This window comes from Sturnira hondurensis, unplaced genomic scaffold, assembly GCF_014824575.4.
Source record: "Sturnira hondurensis isolate 20B ecotype Veracruz unplaced genomic scaffold, ASM1482457v3 Scaffold0016915, whole genome shotgun sequence".
Taxonomy (NCBI): domain Eukaryota; kingdom Metazoa; phylum Chordata; class Mammalia; order Chiroptera; family Phyllostomidae; genus Sturnira; species Sturnira hondurensis.
In genome coordinates this window covers 386,432-409,902 of record NW_028089546.1, presented here as the reverse complement: position 1 = coordinate 409,902, position 23,471 = coordinate 386,432, and the positions used below count along the sequence as shown (strand labels likewise).

The 23,471-nt window shown below is 48.0% G+C and overlaps 1 protein-coding gene across 2 annotated transcripts in view; it reads right to left on the bottom strand.

The window, feature by feature from the left end:
* Nucleotides 1-23,471, bottom strand: part of SYT9 (synaptotagmin 9) — a 191,682-nt gene that overhangs the window by 24,062 nt on the left and 144,149 nt on the right. The window lies entirely within an intron of this gene.

Here is a 23,471-nt window from a genome sequence, read left to right as displayed (position 1 = left end):
CCTTGGGAATGTGTCCTCACGGTTGCGCTGCACCCCCTGCCAGCACCCTCACTGCACGCTGCTCTCTCTCCCACAGCCTACACCCTGTTGGTGGCCAATACACCAAATTAAGTTATAGATCCACTTCGGGCTATAATGAACTGGAATGGCTATCTCCACCAAGCAAATGAGTCCAACCGCAGCTGAATTCCTTGCAAAGCTAAGCTCCTGCCTAAATAATTTGCAAAATTCATGTTCATTCAAGAATCACCACAGAATTACAGAGTGCCTCCTGCATGAAGGACTGGGTACCCTCTGGTGAACAGAGCAGACAGGGGTCCTGCAACACTGGACTGTGGCTCTGGAATTATCCTTGACCGCAACCTGCCAAAGGTCTTGGCCAGCACAGTCTCACACACCTGGATCTGCATCTGGAGAGGAGTTAGTTGGATAGAAGAGAGTGTCAGGACAGGGTGGGAATGCTGCAGGGGAGGGAAGGGCACATGAGCTGCTGATTTCAGCATAGCTTGTTGGAGACCATGGTTTGGCCCGCAGGCTGTCCGCTTTGCAGCCTCGATCATGCATTTAGCACTTCCCAAGATGCCTACTGTGTGCGTAGGAATGTGGTTCATTCCTTGTTCCCCCAAATCATGGATCTCATGCCCAGTCCTTGCTGTGCAGGGCTCTCACTGGGTATAACCAAGACAGAACACAGCCCCAGGTAACACTGTAATTGTTACCCACCAATCGGGCTAATTGTTCACTTTTGTGTAACCCCTTAACTAACTGTAAGTGCCATAGGGGACAGAGCTCCATTTCCCCAGCCTATGTCCAGTGCCTGGTAGAATGCCTGACACCTGCCCAGAGACATTTGATTCACAATTAAAAAACCACACAATGCTAGGGAGCAGGCAGATGTCACTGGCACGCTATACCCTAACAGGGAAGGAAGGGGCGCTCAATGCCAAGGATGCTGTCAGGTTGAAGGTGCTCAGAGGCCAAGTCTACGTACGCAATGATGAGCAAATCTAGGCTTCCACAGGGGCTCACGAGAAGTCCCTCATTTCTGTTCATTCATACTCTCTCCCCGCCGCCTCCCTCTTAGCTTTTCCTCACTGGACTATGCTAGTGGCAGGCAAGCATGATGACCTTGTATTGCTGAATCCCCAGTGTCTAGACATTAAGCAGTACTAAGTGGCCCTAAATGTTTGTTGAATGAGCACATCTGTGAAAACCATCAGAGCCCTGAAGGGTTACCTGCACTGATGCTGATGGCCAGCAGAAGGCAGCAAAGGGCAGCAGAGAAGATGGCAGAGGCCCTGGGGGAAGGGCCACTCCCTCTATGGGGATCACATGGCACTGAGGCAAGGATCCTATTGTCCATGTGAGTATTTGGGGACACTGAGGGCACGGAGACTGAAGAAAATTGCTGGCAGAAGTCCAATGAAGCCCAGCGTCATTAAGGGTGATCCATTTGAGTGGGGAGCTAGAGAGCCTGGTGGCCCTGGCTGGGGTAGAGGTGAGTGTCCAGGATCCCAAGTGAAGTGGTCCAGAGTCACCATGTTGGCAGTGCAGGCCCTATGTCGAGCACCTCTGGGAGCTCTAAACTTACCCTTGGGGCTTTGCCTGTCATTCTTAAAGTGACAGGTGTCCTGAAAGTCAGGCCTGATGCCATCCTCCCTCCTGACCTGGGCTTAGGAACAGTGGGAGAAGGGGCAGGACCCCACCCGAGCCATGTGGAGGGATGCTCTCACACTCAAACTGCCCCCCAGGTGTGGGAACTGGCAGCGTGCTGGGCCATGGGAAGAAGAGCTCCTCATTCCAGCCAATGTTCTCTGGAGCTGGCAGTGCTAATGGCAGGTGCGGAGGTGAGACAGGACGCAGCTGGAGGGCGGGCCGCTGGCTGCCCGCCAGGGTCATCTCTCACCTGGAGAGGGTCTCTGCGGGGGCTGCAGGTCTGGCAAACTGGGCTCCAGCCTTCATTTGCTGCCCTGTGGAGCCGACGTTGGCTTGAGCCTTTCGGAATTGGCTAGAAAACGGTTTGTTCCCAGGAGGGCAGATAATGGAGCCCAGAGGTGTCGTGGGCAGGCATCAGGGGAATGCAGGGAGTGACAGCTGCAAGGCCAGACAGACATCACTAGGGGATAAGGTGGTGTTTTTACTAATCTGAAGAAGGGATTCTGCCTGAGGCTGGAAAACAATGCCTTCCAAATCAGGGCCTTTGGGCCTTGGTGGGCGTGACATGGCCAGCTGACCCAGGCAGGAGGACACATGTCCTTTTGGGATGCTGTGAGTGCCGGCAGCTTTGGGGGGTCCTTTGCCCAGGAGGATATGAAGAGACACGTAACTTTAGGTTTTGTGACCAAAGCTCTGAGGGAAAGCCAACTTGCTGTATGCTGCCTCGAGGTGTCCCACTCGTGAAAAACAAGTGGCCCTGTGTCAAGTGCTTGGTTGTTGGAAGAATCCCAGCTTCCCAGTATAGACAGAGAGCCAGATTTCTAGGGGTCGGTCTGGAGGAGGCCCCTCCAAGGAAGTGGAGAGACAGGCAAAGCTCTGTATTTCTAGAGAGTGCACGTGTTTCAGAGAAGCAAAGGGATGAGCAAGGGGCCAGATGGTGCTGAGAGAGCAGGTGGTAAGAGAAAGGCAGGTGTTTCCAGCTTTTGTACATGTTCTTGTAAAACATCAGTCGTCGTGTTTCTGCGAGTGCCTCCCTTACCATCGCTCTGATTGCATCCTCACAACAGCACTTTAAAGAGCTTTTCAAATATTTTGAGTTTCCATCTAGGCTTCCAGCAACTGGAAATGCCAACCTTTTTTTTTCCCTCTTCTGAGCTTTTGAAACTCTTTATTCTAAAGCTGCAGTAGAATCCGACCATATACAAACATCCCTTTCACTGCTATAATCTCTATGATGTTTTTCCTAAGGGCCTAATGACTGTTTTGCCAAAGAGTTCTTGTTTTTCTCCACACTTTCTTTGTCTTTCTCCTTTTTAGGTTAATATACAGCTGACCCTTGAACAATGTAGGTATTATGGGCACTGACCCTCCCCCATGCAATTGAAAACCGACGAGTAACTTTTGTCTCCCCAAAACTGTAACTTCTAATAACTACTGTGACCAGAAGCCTTCCCAATAACACAGTTGACTGACACATACTTTATGTGTTGTATGTGCTATATACTGAATTCATACAATACTGTAAACTGCAGAAAAGAAAATGTTATTAAAATCATAAGGAAGAGAAAAATGCATTTACAGTACGTATTGAAAAAAGCCCACATTTAAGGAACCTGCACAGTGCAAACCCATGTTGCTCAAGGGTCAACCACGTATATTCTCTTACCTGTCCCCGCCGTCCACATTAATCAGGAGCTGGCTGGTAAACTACACTCTAATAACCTGCCCGGCGCATTCCCCCAGTCTCTTCCTTCCAGTGAACCCCAAATCTGTCAGGTGTTCACCCCTCTCCGTGCTTAGGGGAAGGGGCCTCTGTCTCTAGAGTTGAACCATCTCCATCTCTAGAGCTGGACCTGTGTGACCCAGTAAATCACATTCCTTTTGTCAGTGATGGATTAAACAACTGGCCTACATCTGTTGTGGGTGTGAGGAAGCTACAGAAGTGCGTTCCCCTTCGGCCGTCTTCACGTCTGGACGCACGCCTGGAACTGCGTCCATCTTGCTGCCAACCTGAGGATGAATCAAAAAGGATGGATGGCTCAGCAGCTTGGGAAGACCCAGTGTACTCGGCCCCTGAATTAACTGCTGAGGCTGCACTCTCTGAACTTCTTAACTCCACTTCTAACTCCAGTTCCTGAGCCAGATGACACATTTCCTCACTGCGTAGCCCAGTCTGTGTCAGGGTCTCTGTTCTTCACGTTGAAAGTATTCTGACTGATCTATCTGGCTAGCAAAACAGCTGAAGAACTTGTCTGATCTCGGTTTTCAACTAAAGGAGACTGACTCCCGGGAAATGACCCCAGGCTAGCATCTCCCTCAGAGATTGTGCCTCTGGGCTAGTGCTATGCTTTGCCGGAGGAGAGCATCACTCCCCACCTGAGATGCTCCCTTCGTGGGTGGTTCTCAGCCGTCGTGGTATCAGCACAGGTTACTTGAGGTCAAACATGCTCCTTTTTTTCTTATGAAACTGTAAGTATATATACATGTTTAGCTTTATGTCTTGGCAAACTTCCCATGTCATTACATGTCTTTTGAAAACAATTTTTAAATGGCTGCCTGTGTCACATCATTTCTATTTAACATAATATACTTACCTATGTTGGCACACATTCCATTCCCACATTTTTGCCATTTAAAAAGAATGTGGCAATGAATGTATTTGTGCATAAACATCCATATGTATTTCTGACTTCTCCCCAGGGAGAAAATGGCTGTGTCAGAGGGCAGAAGCTTTGCTTCGGCTCTGCATATATTCTGCCTGTTTGATTTCCATGTCTATTGTGTAACTCCCTCCAGCACGTTTGTTTTTGTAATTCAGAACAGTTTAGGACTTCCTCTCTTTTTTTTTTCTTAAAAAGTTTTTTCAATTACAGTTGACACGAGACACTGTATTAGTCTCAGGTGTACAACACAGTGATTGGACATTTACGTACCCGCCAGAGAGACCTCCGATAAATCTAGTACCCACCTGGCACCAGAGCGCACCCTCGCTCTAACGCTGCCTCTCTGTAGCCTCTCCTCCCTGTTTCCTGGAACCAAAGAACCTCCCCGGAAGGTGCAGATGCAGGTTCGAAGTGAAGGTCTCACACCATCAGGGAAGCAGATCCAGCGACTTTCCTTTCTCTTCTACATCGTGCACACATCTCCATGCCTCTATGGGCATGTATAATTCTAGTTGGTAGAGTTTTTTCATTCTGGACTGGAATTTTGTCTGTGCCATTAAGCTGGGTGTTTAGAAACTCTGTACAAGCTGCTTCACGCCTCCGCATGTCTTTCAGTTTGTTTGATTGGAGCCAAAAGGGCACAGGGAGTGTTTGTGTTCGGAATGATGAGAAGTAGCCTCTTGCACCAGCGTTGGGCCCTTTGGTGAGGGCTGTGAAGTCCCTTTGGGACTTTAGAATAAATGCTCAAAGACTGTCCACAGCTGGACTTGCTGGAGCTGAATAGAGGTGGGGCTATGAATCAGAGCTGGGCAGGGAGGACTTTGAAGGAAGATGCTCCTGCATCAGGGCTGGTGAGGAAGTGAGAGCTGAGATCTAACCAGAGGTGTGCTGTGTCCATTCACGTGTCAGCAGTGGGACAGAGGTGGTATCAGACCTTGAATAGTCTGCCCAGAAGTGGGGCTCTGATCTGAAGGGTAAGAACTGCATTCAAAGTGCAGAGCAGAGTCGGGGGAAGGGGCTGAGTTGTCCCCGACAATGGGATCAAAACTGACCAAAGGATAAGAGCAGGGCCTGGATCCTGGCTAATGGCTCTGCAGGATCTGGGTAGGGAAAGGGGCCCTGTCAAGGCTGAGCTGGGTTGGAAGAGGGCAGAGCTGCTTCCAGGACATGGGAGCCTGCAGTGGTACGCAGAGAAAACCTGGGGAGCTAGAGATGTGGGAAGAGAGGAGGCAGGCGATCGTATGGGCCTCGCTGTGTATACTCAGGGTGCTCTACCTTGTTCTGAGAGTGGCACTTGGCTGCTCCTTAACCCCATCCTTTGGGGTAACCTCTGCTTCCATGGCCACAGAGGTGAGATAGAGCCATGGTGGCCAGAAATAGGAGAGGAACATCCCATGTGCTCGGTGAGAAGAGCTGGGCCTCAGCCAGGGCCAGGGGGCTTCAGGTTAAATCCCCACACATCAGTTATCCCCTCCCTCTCCTGTATCTTCAACCTTTCCTTCCCTACTAGCCTTTTCCTCAGCCCATAAAACACACTCAAATATCTTGCTTCTGAAAAAAAAGTTCCCACTGTCAAAATCCTTCATCCTTTTTTAGCAGTTGGCCTAACTCTTGCCTTACCCTCTCAGCCAGGAACTTGAAGGAGTCATCTGTAATCATGAACTCTAATCTGTAATCATTCCTCACCCCTTGTCTGTCTCCAGCTGGAATGCCATCGGATTCCACTGTGGGCTGAGACCGCTGTCCTTGGGGGAGGGGGACACACAGACACGACAACTCAGGATCGCCAGCCCAACCACCCTGTGCACACAGAAGCACTGGCATGCTCTCTCTTTCTCAAGGTATTTAAGAAACTTGGAAGGGAGCAAAAGGATTGGGCATAGTGTTGAGGAAAGATTTTAAAATATTATTCATGGCAGTATTATTTGCAATAGCCACAATACTGGAGCCAAAAGGGCACAGTGAATGTTTGCACTCCGAATGAAGAGAGGCATTCATCAATAGAAGAGTGGACAAAGAAATGATGGTACACATATACAATGGAATATTATCCGTCAATAAAAGAGAATGAAACCTATGGCTCTCTTTGGAGCACTCCCATGCCTTTCCCCACCCACTTCCCTTGCCTCTCTCTTCTTCCTAAGCTCCAAGGGCCCCTTTTTCCCCCTCTGTAACTTGTTTCCTGAGCCTATTTCTTTTACAGCCCACTTTTTCTTTTTGTTTACTTCTGTGGCCTTCTAAATAAACCTTGAGTCTTGACTCCAAATCCTTTCTCAGCCAGAACTCAAGGGCTGAGGTTGCTGACCCAAAGTCGAACACCCGGCGCTGGTTCACTGCCAAGGGCGCGACTTTGTTCGAGTGTGCGCCCCCGGAACAAAGCTGTAAGTTTACTGTCTGTGGTGGCCAGGCTCCTACTTTATCTTCCACAACACTCAGTCAAGTATTTCGCACATGATAAACACTCACTAAGTGTTTGATAAATAAAATCAAGTATTTTGAGTGTGGTCACAATTTATCTAACAAAGATTCTCCACTGTGAGGCTTTACATAGAATTTTCTGGAACTACTTCTTATGAAAATACCTCATACCAATCTAACTTCTCTTGGCTTTAATAATTTTTGGCATTTCCCACTCATATCATACTCCTACCTGGCATTTATAAACAAGAAAAGAAGTCCCTTTTCCTCACTGAAAGTAAACTCTTCAGGCCAGTGGGAACTAAATATATACCTAATTATCTGCCGGGTTTGGCCCAGGTATGGAGACATTGCTGATGGTGTACGAGAAACAAGTAATATCACCTGCCACGACTGTAATGAAGCCCCAAATGAATTACAATAGCATGCGCTAAGTTACTCATTTCAAGGGATGTAAGTTTACCCTGTTTGGCCCTCATGCAAAATTGATGCCATATTTATAAAAAAGAAAAAGAAAAAAGAATGACATCTCACCATTTGTGACAGTCTGGATAGACCCAGAAGGTGTTATGTTAAGTGCACTAAGTTGGACAGAGAAAGACAATGGCTGTATGATTTCACTTATATGTGGAATCTAAAAAACAAAGTAGATATACAAACAAAACTGAAACAGACTTACAGATACAGAGAAGAAGCTGATGGTTGCCAGAGGGGAGGCGGGTTGGGTGACTGGGTGAAGGGATTAAAAGTACCAACCGGCAGCTACAGAACAGTCACAGGATATAAAGTTCAGCACAGGGAATACAGTCAACGATACTGTAAGAACTGTGCCTGGTGTTGGATGGGCACTGGACTGACTTATCGGGGGGTCACTTCGTAAAGGTACGTAAACATCTAGCCATCATGCAGTACCTGAAAATAATATATTGAGTGTCAACTGTAATTGAAAGAACACATTACGTTTAACATGGAGTTGATTTGGACAGAACTGCTAAGCCTTCCTGCAGTCATGGACTGCTCCAGGACCGGCGTTGACTGTCTCAGTGCTGCTGTCCCATCCTTGCCGTGTCCTTTCCTGCTTGCTGGGAGAGCAGCCCATCTGTCTGAGCTCCCTGGATGGCTGCAGGTCCAGACTTTTTTCAGCCCTCACTCTCAGCCTCAGCAGGGAGAGGGGTGCCATGCAAAGAATCTGCCTGTTGGAGTCGAGGTCCCTTCTCTTCCCAGTAGGGTCACAGTTGAGTCTGCACTCTCTTACTGACATGTGGGCCACCTGGGAAAACCCGCAGCCTCCCTAATTCATGGATGGCTTTTGTCAGCAAAGCTTGGAGCTTTCTGACGTGTCTTTCCCAATGGATCTGGGCTTAAAATTCAGGCTAATTAGACAGCTATCAGCAGATCTGGGGCATGGGCATTTTCAAACCCGTCTGCCTTCTTCACATGGCCTTGAGCCATGAACAGAATCTGACTGGCTGGCAGCTAGGAAAAGGGCATGAGGCAGGACCGCTGTGTGTACTCACATGTGTGAGGAGTGGGTGGTTGAAAGCTAAGAGGCTAGTTGTGAATGCAATGTATCTTCCAGGAAGAGCATGTTTCACAAGGTCATAGGCAAACGGCACATTTTGTCAAATTCCTCCACTCTTGGCACAGAAACTTCTTGATCTCCCCTCTCTCCTTGTCAGCTCCCCATCCCTCACTCTTGTCCCAAACACCCTGCCCCTTCTCTACCATTCTGTAGTTGGTAGACATCAGAACCATCTGCCAACACACAGGCCTGGTTCTCAGCCCAGCCGCCTCCCTCTCCCTGACTTCTCACAAACCTCTACAAGGCCATTCATTCCTTCTTCCCCATCCATCCCTTCTATGTCTGCCCACTTCAGGCCAAGCCCAGTGCATCTTTTTTTTCATCTTTACCCAAGGATATGCTTACTGATTTTAGAGACAGAGAGAGACAGAGAGAGGGAGAGAGAGGGAGAGAGAGAGACAGAGAGAGAGAGAGAGAGAGAAAGAGAGAGAGAGATGTGAGAGAAAAACACATTTAATGGTTTGGTTGCCTCCACAAGCACCCTGACTAGGGATCAAATCTGCAGTGTAGGGATGTATGTGCCATGAAAAGGAATTGAACCTGCAACCTTTTGGTGACATTCCAACTGATTAAGCCACCTGGCCACAGCAGCCCAGCACATCTTGACCTCTACCTCTAGCCTTGTCCCTTGCTCACCCACACTCCTCCAGATGGTTGGGGTGTTCCTTTTAAAACATCAATTTGAGCAAGCTGAAGCTCTTCTTAAAATCATCCCAGAGCCCCCTCACTGTCCCAACAGAAAGTTCTAAGGCCTTATTGTAGCTGAAGGAGTCTTTCTTTCCTGCTCTGGCCTCATTTCTGTCCTCTGTGTACCCTGGGTCTCAACTCCTCAACTCCTCCGTGTCCCAGGCTCCAGCCCTCCTCTCATACCTTCCTGCGTTGAAACATGTTAGCCTTTCTCCTCAAAATTCCTTTTCCTCTTTGCTCAACAAGAGGATTTCTACTCATTTTCAAGAGCGTGTCCAAAAGGTTCAATGTCTGGTCACTACCTTCCCTAATGGGTGGCTGGGAACTCTCTCATTTGTGCTCCCACATGAGTTCTGGACACACAAATTGTGTAGTTACTGTCAGACACCCCATGGCCCCCGCCCTTTGGGCAGGTCCTCAGCACAGCATGGAGAGCAGTCCTGTCATCTCAGGGGACTCTTTCGTAACAGTGACACAGTCGTCCAGCAAGAATTGCCTCTGCCTTCCTTCTGTGGCTTTACCCAACATTGCCCTTCCATCATAAACACACAGTTGGTGTCTCTGGGCTGTTTAAGCATTTTAAGGCTGAGCCCAGCTCCAAACCAGATGGTTAAATATTTGTGATAAAAACAATCTATTTGTGTGCATGCAAATGTGGGGACACAAACTCAGGTACGAGGAGGCATCTTATGCAGAGACACTAAAACCAAGGGGTGGTGATGTTTCCTGACAAAGAGACATGATAAAAAGCTGGGAGTCCTGGTCTGTGGGAGGAAAGGTGTCCTGGATGGCCGGAAAGATGCGTGCAGTTGGCTGTGGGTCCACGTCCCCCTCAGTTCTCCTGCACCACCTCACAATTACACCGGCCTCTCTAAGTGTGCACAGCCTTCACTCCCATTTTTCAGAGTCTGGATCATGACCCACTGTTGGATTTGGAAATCAATTGAATGGTGTGACCAGTATTTTTTTAACAAAAAAAATTTTCAAAAAATGCATCGCATGTATGTGTATTATTTCATGAAGGTTTTGTTTCAGTTTCCCATCTGTGTGTGTCAAGAGGTACGAGCAAATTACGGCCAACCTTGTTTAAGGCGCACCGCTCCATTCCCTGCATAATCAGGAGTTTAATGAACTACTGCCTACAACACCTCACGTTCTTAACATCAAAGTCTTTGAATCATCGGCAGTTCCAGAAGCCAGAGAAATGACACACTTGAAATAGCCCCAGAAAAGTTATCTATTTTGAACACTGCAGTAACACCATCAAAACTCAGGGATAAAAGAGCTGGGTGGCATTCTATTTTCCTCTTGTTCAACATTGGTGAGCATCTCTCCCAGCCAGGTACTGTGCTGGATGCTTTCATATACCTGGTATCATTTAATCACAACAAGCATTTAAAACTAGGTGCTATCTGCTCCATTTCACGGAGGAGGAAGCTCATGGAGGAGGAAGAGAGATTTGGGAGTTTGCTCAAGGGCACAGCTCTCAGCTCTGAGCTGGCGTTGGCACCCCCTGTCTGTTAGACACCAGGTAGCACAGCTGGGCTAATCCGCCAGGAAGTTTCGCTGGTTCACGCCTTCCTCTTGGATAAATGCGTTTGGCTCTCTTCAGTTTTCCTCTGCTGTGACCACAGTAGCTCTTACTTTCATCTCTTTTACACATTCAGTTTCCAAATTAGATTTGACTCCAGGAAGGAGTTCAACAGTAACAACAAAACCCTCCGCAAACTGCACCCCACTGTGTTAAACAATTTAAGCCTTTAGGTATGTGCTTAAATTTCCTAAGTACTAATTCACATTTGTATATACCTAGATGCATATAAAGAGCAGATTGCAAATAATTTAAAATTATATAAAACCTTCATGGATCCTTCAGTCTGGGAGTCACACTCTGCAAGTTTTTATAATGGGTTCCAAATTCACATCCATGTTAATCCCACTGAAGACCTGCTGGAGCGATGAAGGTTACCTTGTCCCCTACCAGCAACACTGACTCCAAGTCTCCTTTAATTATCTTTTATCTCCCTACCCTAGTCTCCCCAGCCAAACCATCAAATTCCTTTCCCTGTGGCTGCCTGCCCTCCACCATTTCTCCCTCTCCCACACCTACTCTGCCTTCAGATTCTTCAACCACAACTCCTTTTACAACCTCCCACCCCGCCCCACAGCACAGCTACTCAGCAGGCATGTCCCACTGAGCACACAGAGCATTAGAAACAGGCCACCCGATGTTCTCTGATCACAGAGGGGAGGTATCAGTGGAGGGGGCCCTGACTTTAACTTCCAATCCCTCCTCTCTGGGTGGGAAGGGGCAAAGCCCTGAGTCCGGTCCAGATCTGTTTCTTCTATCATAGCCTGGTTCCTCATCATTCCGTGGCTCACAGCGTTGGTCCCCTTCTGGTCTTTGCAGCTGATGTGCTAAGAGAAAAGTGATAACGATCTGTCTGCAATTGCACAAAGACTCTTGTAAAGCTCAGAGCCACCCACCTCATCTGTAACACAAGACTCCGTGCTGCATTTCCAGGGCTATTGCTATTATTAGTTCTGTTCCTAGTCCGGCAACTGAGAAAGCCCCTACCCAGCAGAGCAGTCTCCTGGGCTCCCGTGAATTCAAATGCAGTCTGAAAAGACTGTGGAGGAAACTACATTTGTGCTGCCAGCTTCAGAGAATCCCTGGCTTGCAGCAGTAGGAGAAACATCTGGACTGAGAAGTGCTTGAAGACTCCCATGTGATTCTAAATCCTTTTCTTTCCCATTATTCCCCTTCCTGCTTTCAAGCATCTCTATCAGCTGCAGCGGCTGGAGGTAAAAGCCATTTCCCTGTAACAAAGCTCAGCTTTCTCAAGGCCTTTGACGTGTGAGAGAAGAACTAGGTGGAGCAGATGGGCACTGGGTGTGATAGCTTAGATTCTGCTGGGCTCAGCAGTGCTCCTGATTTCCCCTCATCCTGGGAGTGTAGGGTTTCTCTGCATCACTATTTCTTTCTCTGCAAGGATTCCTGGATCCTTATTCCTGGTATAAGAGTTAGTTCCAGGGAAGCCCACAATGGCATGCTTCTTTGGTTCCATATCACTTTTAAGTGGCAGGATTAGAGCCATTAATACTAAACCTGGGAGTGGGCATTCTGCAACTTTAGGAACTTAAAATTTCAAATGCAAGTGAAAGACCTCTCAGCCCCAGCTCCTCACCTACAAATACAATGTGGACTTGGCAGGTTCCAGGTGCACAGGCAGATGGCAGTCCTGTGGCTGTCCTGCCGTGCTGAGGGGTCCTCTCATACAATTTTCCATAGCCAAGGGGCCTTGTGTGCCAAAGTCTAACTCATATACCCCTGGCCTCCACCAACAGGCTGACCCAGTCTGCCAAGCTGGGGTCCTGCTGGGAGCTCCCTCAACCCTAAAAGTCTGACGTGAAGACCTCTGCCATCACTCTAACACTGGAAGCCCACTCTGACCCCTGCCTGACTCTTGGGTACCTTGTTAGAGGCAGGATCTGGGGCCACAGTCAGTGCCACAGGGGAGGGCCCAACCTTGATCTCTGGATGGAAGTTTCTAGAACAAGGATAGGAGAACCAGATGCTCAGCCTTCATATGTTGGTTTTGGATTCTGCAAACTACTTTGCACCCGATGCATCCATGCCCACTTTCTCCCTATAAGCAGGAGGGGACTGTTCTAATCCAGCTTTGTCCTTGATGTGACCCTGACTCCAGTCGACAAGGGAGAATAAAGCCCAACAAAAGTCCTCTGTTGGGCCCTGGCTGGTGTGAATTGAGCACTGGCCTGTGAACCAAAGGGTTGCTGGTTCAATTCCCAGTCAAGGCACATGACTGGGTTGCAGGCCAGGTTCCCAGTAGGGTGTGTGAGAGAGGCAACTGCACATTGATGTTTCTCTCCTTCTTTCTCCTCCCTCCTTTCCCCTCTGAAAATAAATATTTTTCAAAAAGCACTCTGTCTATGCTCTGTATTTTTTAGAAAAGCACATGCCCCTTCCAGAATGTTTACATTGTTTACATTTAGTCAGTCTCAATCCCTTTGCCTGGCATTTGCTTTCTTGATTGGTTTTATGACCCTCCTCCAGTAAAGTTTTCCACTCTGGACACTTATTATTAATACACACAATACTGAAGCATGTTACATTCGGATCCCTCAGCTAAACAGGAAAAAAATCACACCTTTGTTTTCGGTTCATAACTGTGGTCTTCCTGACAGACCAAGCACAACCCCTGAGCACACATCTGTACCTAGGAGTTAAGACTGCATTGTGTGAGGGCTTAGCAATTTGTAAAGCTCTCCTGGCTTTTTAGAAACCCCCCTTCCTTATTTTTAAGCATTTTAATGATCAATACCATCACATTTGGTATTCTGAACTTTATTTAAGGTGGGGATAATATGTAATTTTAGCACTGTTAGTCATAGACTTTAACATACAATTGAGCTTTAGTGTATAATAAAAAATACAAGATTACCCAGAGTAATCTATAGATACAACTCAATTCCTATCAAAATACCAATGGCACATTTCACTGATCTAGAACAAATACTCCAAAAACTTATGTGGAACCAAAAAAGACTCTGAATAGCCTCAGCAATCTTAAGAAGAATACAGTTGGAAGGATCACAATACCTGATATCAAACTGTATTACGAGCCCTCTATACGCAAAACAGCCTGGTACTGACATAACAGACACACAGACCAATGGGACAGAACAGAGAGCCCAGAAATAAACCCATGTCTCTGTTGTCAATTAATCTTTGACAAAGGGGGCAGGAGCAGAAAATGGAGTAAAAATAGCCTCTTCAATAAATGGTGTTGGGAGATCTGGACAGGTAGATGCAAAAAACTGAAACTCCACCACCAACTTACGCCACACACCAGAATAAACTCAAAATGGATAAAATACTTAAATATAAGTCATGACACTATAAAAGTCCTAGTGGAAAACATAGACAGTAAAATTCTAGATACCCTACACAGCAATATTTTTGCCAATATTACCTCCTAGGGCAAGGGAAATAAGGGGCAAAAATAAACAAATGGGACTACATCAAACTAAAAAGCTTCTGTATGAGTAAAGAAACCATCACTAAAAGGAAAAGGCAACTGAATGTATGGGAGAACATATTTGCCCATGACACCTTGGACAAGGGTTTGATCTCCAAAATATATAAAGAGCTCATATAATTCAACACCAGGAAGACAAACAATCCAGTTAAAAAAATGGGCAAAGGATCTGAATAGACACTTCTCCAAGTAGGACATACAGAGGGCACATAGACATATGAAGAGATGCTCAACATCACTAGTCATCAGAGAGATGCAAATTAAAACCACAATGAGATACCACTTCACACCGGTCAGAATGGCCATCGTAAACAAACTAACAAACAATGAGTGCTGATGAGGATGTGGAGAAAAGGGAATCCTAGTACACTGTTGGTGAGAATGCAGACTGGTGCAGCCACTGTGAAAAACAGTACGAATTTCCTCAAAAAAATTAAAAATGGAACTGCCTTTTGACCACTGCTGGGAATATACCCTAAGAATACTGAGTCTCCAGTTCAAAAGAGCTTAGACACCCCTATGTTCATAGCAGCACTACTTACAATAGCCAAGTGGTGGAAATAGCCTAAGTGTCTATCAGTAAATGAGTGGATCAAAAAACTGGTACATTTACACCACGGAATACTACACAGCAAAAAGAAAGAAGAAACTCCTACCTGTTACAACAGCATGCATGGAAATGGAGAGCATTATGCTAAGTGAAATAAGCCAGCTAGTGAAAGGCAATTACCACATGATCTCACTTGGTAGGATCATACCACTTACGAGACAAATCTAATGAACAAAATTAACTAATGAGCAAAATAGAACCAGAGACATGGAGACATAGAACAGACTGACAGTAGCCAGAGGGGAGGGATAGGGAGATAATGGTGGAAAGAGGGGAAGGGACTAGACAAAGAACATGTATGAATGACCCATGGACATGGACAATGGTGTGCAGATTGGCTGCGGGAAATGGACTGGGGGGAGGAAAGCGAAGGGGGAAAAATTGGGACAACTGTAATAGAATAACAATAACTCATTAACACACAAATATAGGATTAAAAGAGAATGTTCAAGTTCCTCAAATACTGTTATTAAATGAGTATAGATTTTCATTTCATTCTAATGAATTGCAGTACACGGGGAACATGGAGCCGGGAAAGGACAGTCATGAGGCTTATCTTTGCCCCTGAGGAACCGCCTTTATTACCCCCAGGTAATGGAGAGCCGCCCAGGGCTCCTGCAAATCCACGTAGAATTTGAATTTGCCTTTAGTAAATAAGATAGAGAGCAAAAGGAAAGCAGTTTTTCTCGTTGTTTACATTACTTGTGTGTCATTAACAGCAAAGAGTCCCTCTTTTGGTCATAATTGTTTCAATGCACAAGCTAATTAACCAAACATCAACAATTTGTTTTATGTAGGGCACTTTATTGAATGTCTACCATGTGCCACATACTTTGTTAGGTACTGTACATACAGCGGTGAGTGAGACAGAAGGGTAGACCCCATGGCAACTCTGGGAATGGCTTTGTGTGTCCCCGAGAGGAAGTCTTCTGTCTCAGGCACAGAAACCCCACCTCGCATTGCTTATACCACGAATGAAGTTTATATACTCACATGTTCATAAAGGCCAGAGCGATCACTGCGCTCATGAGAGGCTTGCTCAGCCACATGCCTGAGGGTCCGGATTCTTTTTCTCTCTCTATTCTGCCACCCACAGGGTTAGCCTCGCCTAAGCCTGGCTTCTCCAGAGGTCTCAAAGGGCCACAGCTGCTCCTGGGAGATAGGCTTCCTTGTTTACATCACAGGAAAGAAAGATCATCTTTGTCCGAGCATTCGCACAAAGTTCTATCATACTGTCTGATTAAATCAGCAGACACGGTGCTAATCCCCACAGCTGGCTTGACCGGTTTAGCCTGAGACTAGGTTGTAGTTCCATTACCGGAGTCAAGATTCCGAGCATCCCCAATGAGAAGTCAGGGTCATCAGAGAGAAGGTGCTGATGCTGGGGAGGCAACGAGCAAGCGTTCATGCTGTCCTGGGTGGGTGCCTGCAGAACTGGGCGGACCCCTGCCAGCTCTCCCACTGTTTGTGTTTGGGGCATAAGAGCAAAAGCCAACTCCCCAAACATCGCTGAGTACAGAACACACTCTTCGTTACCTTGACTTTACTATTCTGTCACCTTCATTAGCAACTTTATTCCCAGAGAACACTGTGGCCAAACTAGGTAAAATTTGCGAACAAAATTATTGCACATTATGGGGACTTCCCAAAAGATCGTCAACTGTTCCTTAGAAAGCATCAACCGTTTACACCCCCAGACTCTTTGAACCCTGGTCTCAAAATCCTCACCTTGCTCCGTCCACCTAAACTATCATATTGTGATAGTCATACAATCGTACCCAAGGGCCCCAGACCCTGTCTTATCCCCCTTACCACATTGAAAGAGCAACCTTAAACCAGACTTCAAAGTCTTCATAAATCAGACTTTGTCTCTCCCCTTCCATTACCAGACAAGCAATAAAACATTCTGTCTTATCAACAGGTTGTTCTGGTGGAACTTGGGAGGTACATACAATAGGCACATACCCTGAAAGGCCATTTCCAGGGGCAGTGGTCTTCCTGAGGTCCTGTCTGCTGCCAGGATGCTCCTCCACCCTGGCTCTGGGCCCCTTCACCCAGGAAGTGCTCTCCTCTCCACAGATAACCCTGAGGGGGTGTGGTTCTTTGAGAGGCTGGCATAAACCACTCTGGTTCATTTCATCTAGGGGGAAGAATCGGCCAGGGGCCCATTGTATTAGCAGTCACTTCTGAATGCCATTCCTGGAGATAGAGACTGTTAAGACCCCAGCCCACTGTTAACCACTTTCTTACTTAATCACTGTTCAAGTGTGCCACCGGAACGGCCCCAGGCAGTGACTGCTGGGGCATCTGGGAATGAGAGAACAGTCAAGACGGACTTGTCTTTCTGTTCTGGTAGCAACGCTATTTTCCAACACATCATTATCCCTCACACCTCCTGTGTTCGCCCTAATGCTCCCGTGTTGGGTATGATTACTACCTCTCGGGACCTTCACAAGTGTCACTGGTTTTGTGTCCAGGCTGAAGATGAGAAAATGTTTAGTGTCCTCTTTTGTATAGATAATTCAACACAAGAAAGAAGACCTGCTTGGGAAATTTAAATGCCCTTGGCTTTGTTTGCTGACCCTTCCCTCTACCAGCTGGAAACACACTCCTCACAAGCACGAACCATCCTGCTTGTCCCAACCGTGTTCTGGTCACTTACAGCAACCGGCACAGGTTCTAACAGGCTTGTTAATGCTTTTCAGAGTCCCAAACATGGAGCACATTTTTATGTTCTTTGCAATCAGTTTCGCTTCAGTGGCCCTGCAGGTATTTATGGATACTGGCACACTAAATCCCATCAATAAAAATAGCTTTTGGGGAATGGGGAGGGGAAATCTCAGTTTATAACTCCTTTATCTTGTCCAAAAAACACTATCCCACTACGTTTCTCTTTCTCACCTTCACACATAGGTGGAGCAAATCATTACCTTGTGTAAAACTGCTACTAAAATGTTTCCCTGGTGAGAAAATCCAACCGGTGGACCAATATCCTTGTCACCTCCTGACCAGTTCTCATTCGAGGGGCAAGAGTCTGCCCTCACCACGGGGACCTCTGTGGTGTTCCCGTTCCCTCTGTCTCGTATGAAAGCAGACACCGAAGCACTCTAGTGCCTGGCCACCCACGTAAGCTCAAGAGAAACCTTCATGATTCGGTGGCTCAGCTGCTGTTCTGAAGACTCCTCAAGGGCACTCAAAATGCGAAGCCAGTGGTATCATCACAGGGCAGTATGTGGGAGCCAGGGGAGCAAATGACCTCCTCTCACGTCCTCCTCCTAAATGGAGACAAGGTCATTCAAGCCTGGCGCTTAATAAGGACCACCTCCATTTGAAGAGCCTACTGCAAGCTCAGTCTCAGTATCTTTTACATCACTCTGAACTGACTTCCTCTTCGGGATCCACTGAAGGGGGAACTGTGGAACCTCAGAACCAAAGGAACCCAATCGCTTTCATTACATGACTCTTTCACTCAGTCATCAAGTAGTAACTCAATGTCTACGTAATAGAGATAGTGTTTCCATTCCCTGTAAACTGTGTTGTTCCATGCAATTAATCAATGTCATATATTCCAGCACATGAAAGGCAAATAACATAAGGTCAATGATCAGCTAGTCCCTCATGAATCAAGAGCCAGGCCTTGTCTGAAAAGAGACACATGGAAAATTCTAGGTGTTTCCTTTAGTTGTTGAGAGGAAACGTCAGCCATCTGAGCCTAAGACAAGGGCTGAGAGGAAACACGCTGCACATATAAAGGAAGTGAGGCCGGGAAGGGAAGTAGAGAACCTTTGGTGGAGGAAATAGGAGCGAGAAGGAAAGGAGGCTGTGACGTAAGGTCCTGGCTTCACCCTCAGGCTTGAAATCCTGAGCTTCAGGCAGGTTAAGGAGGAAGCTGAAGGCACAGGTGGCCCCTGTGCCCACACGAGGCCAGAGGAACAATGTAGAAATGGCCATGCACCAGCATGTAATGTAATGGCACCAAGTCTCCTGGAGTGCCCATGTGTCCTTGAATGCCCACAGGATGTGGAAAGGAGGTGACAGTATGGGTGACAGTTTCAAGGGGCCTCCAGTAAGTGGGGAAGTGCCCTTGGGCCAAGAGTTACAAAGAAGACCTCCTGGACCAGGCACCCAGTGGGACGGACCACCAGACCCGAGACTGTCAGGGCCATCAACAGCGCAAATGGGGTCTGGTCAGCCTCAAAGAGGGCGAGCTCCCAAGGAGCAGGCTTCTTGCCTGGCTGATGCTGAGGACAGGTGCACATTCCACCCACAGCTATGGAGGCGCCTGGACAACATGCTCAATCACTGCAAGCACCCTGACCCCCGCCTGCCCCGAGCCTTGGGCTACCCTGCCCCTAGACGCCAGCTTGGGAAGGAGGAGACAGGAGATCTCTAAGAGGAAGGAAGAGTTCTAGTTGGAAAACTAGGTGTTACATTTGATTGAATGTTTATCCCAAAGAGACTGACGTAACCTGGAAATCACCGAAAAGCAGTAATTAGCAAGACCAAGTTTATTTTCTTCCCTTCCTGCTTTTCACTAAGATGGTATCTGTTTTAGATAAAGAAATGTACATTTCTTTGCACTAGTTTCATGTGCTTTTAAACGTTTCTTGTCCTCTCAGTTCCCACCCCAGAACAAACACCTCTGCAGTACGTGTTGGGGAGCCTGTCACAACATGGGGAGACAGTGTGATGACGTGTGGCCTCCATGTGCTCACCACTCGTCTCCATCACTGTGCCCGACACGCACATTAGGCTCATTCGGGCTCTGTGCTTGTGCCAAGCCTGCGCGGGCAGCGCATGTGATCACCTGCCAGGGTTCACCCCCTACTAACGAGGACTGGAGTTTACAGCATTTCCAGACCTGCAAGCTGGGGTGCGGAGGGGCACCTCAAGAACCTCCTGCTTGCCGAGTGGCAGCACTTCCTAAGGCTTTCCCTGTCTTATGCCTCAGGCCATGCTTTTTCAAAATAGTTTTTCCCTCTCAGTTCCCTTCTCTACTGGTCTAATTCTCATTCAAACTCCTTGATGGGACCTGACTTGCCTGGGCTTTCTAGTCACCCAGCCTCTTTCTGGAGCTTCACTCCCATTTCCTCCATCTGCTGTGAGCCACAGTTTCCCCAGAGCGCTAACGCCTCTGACTCCCTTGCTTCACAGTCTGGGTAGCAATGTGTTCACTTCTGCCAATGGCCCTGTCCTGCCAGGACCCTTCTCGGGAAGTCTGCTCCCACACTCCTGCTGGAGTGAGCACCAGATCACATTTCCATAACCTGAGGACAGCTGGACCAGGGGTGGACACCTACCTCAACCTGGGCAACCAAGACTCCCAGCAGGCTCTTCTGGCCCCTTAAAAGGGCCCAACAGTGTAATTCCCTGTGGAGTCTGCTATTCGCTTTAGTTCTACAGCTCTAAGTCACAAGGCAGAGGATGGCAGATGAAGACTCTGCCTGCCGGGGTTCACTGTGCCGCACCTGCCTTCTAGTTATACTGGGAATTGTAGAACCCTGAGTTCCAGGGGGCATCGGGTTCCCTGAGGCGGTCCCACCAGACCACCAAGACTAGTTGGGTACAGAACCCCATTAGCCTTCCAGACACATGTAGAAAAGGCTGAGTTTGCCAACAGGAAGACCAGTCCACACCTGGGCAGCCCGTGAGGAGGGCTTTGAGTTTAGAACCTTGCATCTCAGTCAGTGAGGACCGTGCTGCTGATCTTCACTGTGAATTCTGATCAGGGCCTCTGTCTTCTATCTCTTTTCGAAAAGTAAAACTGGAACTAACCAAACAGTATCTGTGTCTGGCCTTCCCGTCAAACCAGTTACAAACTGTTCATGAAGAGGATGTATACAGCACTCCACATGGAGGCGACGGAAACCTGGAGCTATTTCTAGGATTCTCCCTGGGTTTCATGATGTAGGTCAGCTCCTCCCAGGAGGGAGGAAGGATGCCAGGGTGGGCCCAGGCAAGCACCATCTTCTCTCGGATAATACAGTGTAGGGGGCCGTGGTGGGAGTCCTAAGAGTTCTGTCATCTCCTAAGGCACCACAAAAGGGATGCTTCTGTCCCTGGACCCCAGGCAGCCTGCTCTGGGGGCATCTGCACAGCTTCCCAAGCCTCTGAGATCGTGCACAGAAAAGGAAGTGGGACTGGCTGACCTTTGAGTGTGCAGTGAAGCCATCCAGAATCCCTGACAAAGAAACGGGTTTTTGAACTCACTGGCTTTGAAGACTCCATCTGCCACCTGCCCTGGCAAGGTCAGGGGATGTTGGACGCAGCCCTGAGCAGGCTGCCAGGTCTCTGCAGGGATCAGGGTTCAGTCCTAACCTGGTCCCTCAGCCCCTGGCAGTAAGAGCTTCTGCCAGGGCAGCCTCCCTTGACACTACATCCCAATCCCAACTGTCCCACGTTCTCTCGTTTCCCTTTTTCTCTCTCTCTCATTCAAACACACATGCTTATGTAAACACACACACACGCACACGAGAACTGGGACCTAATTATGCTTTTTGTTTTAAAGCAGAAATTTAAAGGAAGAGGGCATAACAGCAACTTATCCTTACAGCCGAAGAAAGGAGAAGGAACAGAAATTATATGCGTGCATCTACGTTCAGCAAAGTTGCAAATGACCCCTCCTGCCAACCTGAGGTAACAGCTTGTGGGGGTACAGAGGGCGGGGATTTCTTCCCTTCCTGTGACCCTCCATGAAAGACATTATGGAGGATATTTCTTTGTGTGACAGTCACATGAGGACACACAGTAGTCACTCAGAGTGTGGAACACACACAAGAATGACTAAAACTGAGGGCTCTCCTGAGCATTTATTATGTGCAGGCCACTGTGCCTCACATACGTTAGATGGTTGGAACCTCGCTACCACCCAGTGTGATAGGCGCTGTGGTGGCCCCTTGATAGAGGCGAAAACTCAGACTCAGGGAGGGAAAACCGGTGAGTGGCAGCATGGAGGGACTTGAATCTGGATCCATCCAGCTCCACAGTGAGTGCGTCCCACCGCCCTGCCTCCAGCCTCCTCCACCCTCACGGCTGTTAGCGAAGTGCAGTGACCGCTCTGATACTGCTTTCATCTCCTCTGGTACCAATGCCCCAATTCCGCTGGTTGCACACTTATTTTTAAAAGTATCACGTCCTCTCTCAGGATGGATCTGGAGTCCTGGGCATGTGCTTCAAAGAACAGAAGGTCCCAGGGCAGGGGCAGCCTCCCTCGGCCTGCCCTTTGCGGAAGGGCACAGGCGTTTCATTTCCTAAGTTCTGCCGCAACAGCTGAGAAGCAACCATCGCATTAGCCGAAGTTATTTTAGCTGCTGGAACAATCGACTCCCATGGTTCAGCGGGTTAACCCTAAAAACATTCATTTCTCACTTACATAACCGTCAAACACAGATTTGCAAAGAGCCAAGTGTTTAGGGTTAAGGAGTATCTCCCAGTAACCAAAGTCACACGACATCTTTTCCTTGGCAGAGAAGGAAGCTTCCAAGGTCCACTGTCTACTCGTCCCTTTGTGTCCCATGCAGGTGCTGCTGCCCAGGGCCCCTGGTGCATGTGCCACCTCGGGTCACTCCCTGGCAAGGTCACTGAGAAAGAAATGCTTGCACACTGAATTAGGGCTCAGGTCTCAGCCCACGCCACACCCCTAGTCCTTATCCGTTCCCATGCCCCACGTCTTGAGAAGCAGAGAGCTTTGCCACTCTTTGACACTCCAAATTACCAAAAAGCATTAACGTCAGCAGTGACTTAATAAGGGTGCAAAAAGTCTACCACGACTGCCCTAACTGCCATGGCTGGTAACAGGTGCAGGCAGTCTACGGAGCCCACAGGTGGACTCCTTGGAGACCCGCACCAGGAGCCGAAGAGCTGAGGTGCCGTTGAGTCAGCATTAGTGCTCCGGCTGCCTCTCAGGTGCTTCAGAGAACCTGCAGGGCTCCCTGTAGTGGGGCTTAATTTTGAATCCAAGAAAGAAAGAGTCTTGGTTTCCACAGCTCGGGGACAGAAGTGTCTTCCTGGACCTGCAAATCGGGGCCCTAGGCTCCTCATGAATACCCTGATGCTCAGAATCAATGCATAAACGCTGTCCTGCTCTTCTCCCGCCTCAGGGCACTATCTCCAACAAAGGAAGACTGTCCCTTTGTCCCCAGGCCAGATAGGGGGCCCCTCTGCCTTCCTTACATTGCCTTCCGCAGACTGACCTGACTGTGCCCGGCAGCAACACCCACACAGAGTGAGGCTCTGGCACAGGGGCACCTCTCAGGCTGGCTTTATGGTGGGCAGAGCTGACCCACTAGGAGGGTAAGAGAAAATGCTCTGCCTGAAACCCATGCTCCCTGGTGTTCCTGTCCCCAGGGGCATAGTTCTCTTCGCTTACCAGGAGCAGGAGGAAGAACTGCTCCGTGGACAATCTCACCTAAGCATGACAAACACTTTCTGGCTTGGTCCTTCTGTAGCACTGGATGTGGGTGGTAATGATCATGAGTGTGCACTTCAATGAGTAGTTTGCGCACCATACAATGTCTCTCTTACAGTGTAGGAGCTCTTCAGTGGAAGGAAGGGATGGCATTTGACTGTCAGAAATGTTACAGGGTGAGTGCAATTTATTTTTGAGAGGATGAGTTAGTAAATAAATACAGGAGTATGTTAATGAGCAAAGAAGAATGGGAGGAGAATAAAAGAGAAGTAAATCATGGGGAGCCAGAGAATGAATGAGGGTACGAGAGGCAGTCCTACCTCTTCTTCCTTGCAAACAAAACCCTAGTTTTTAATTGGGCACATTTCCACCTACCAAAAAAAAA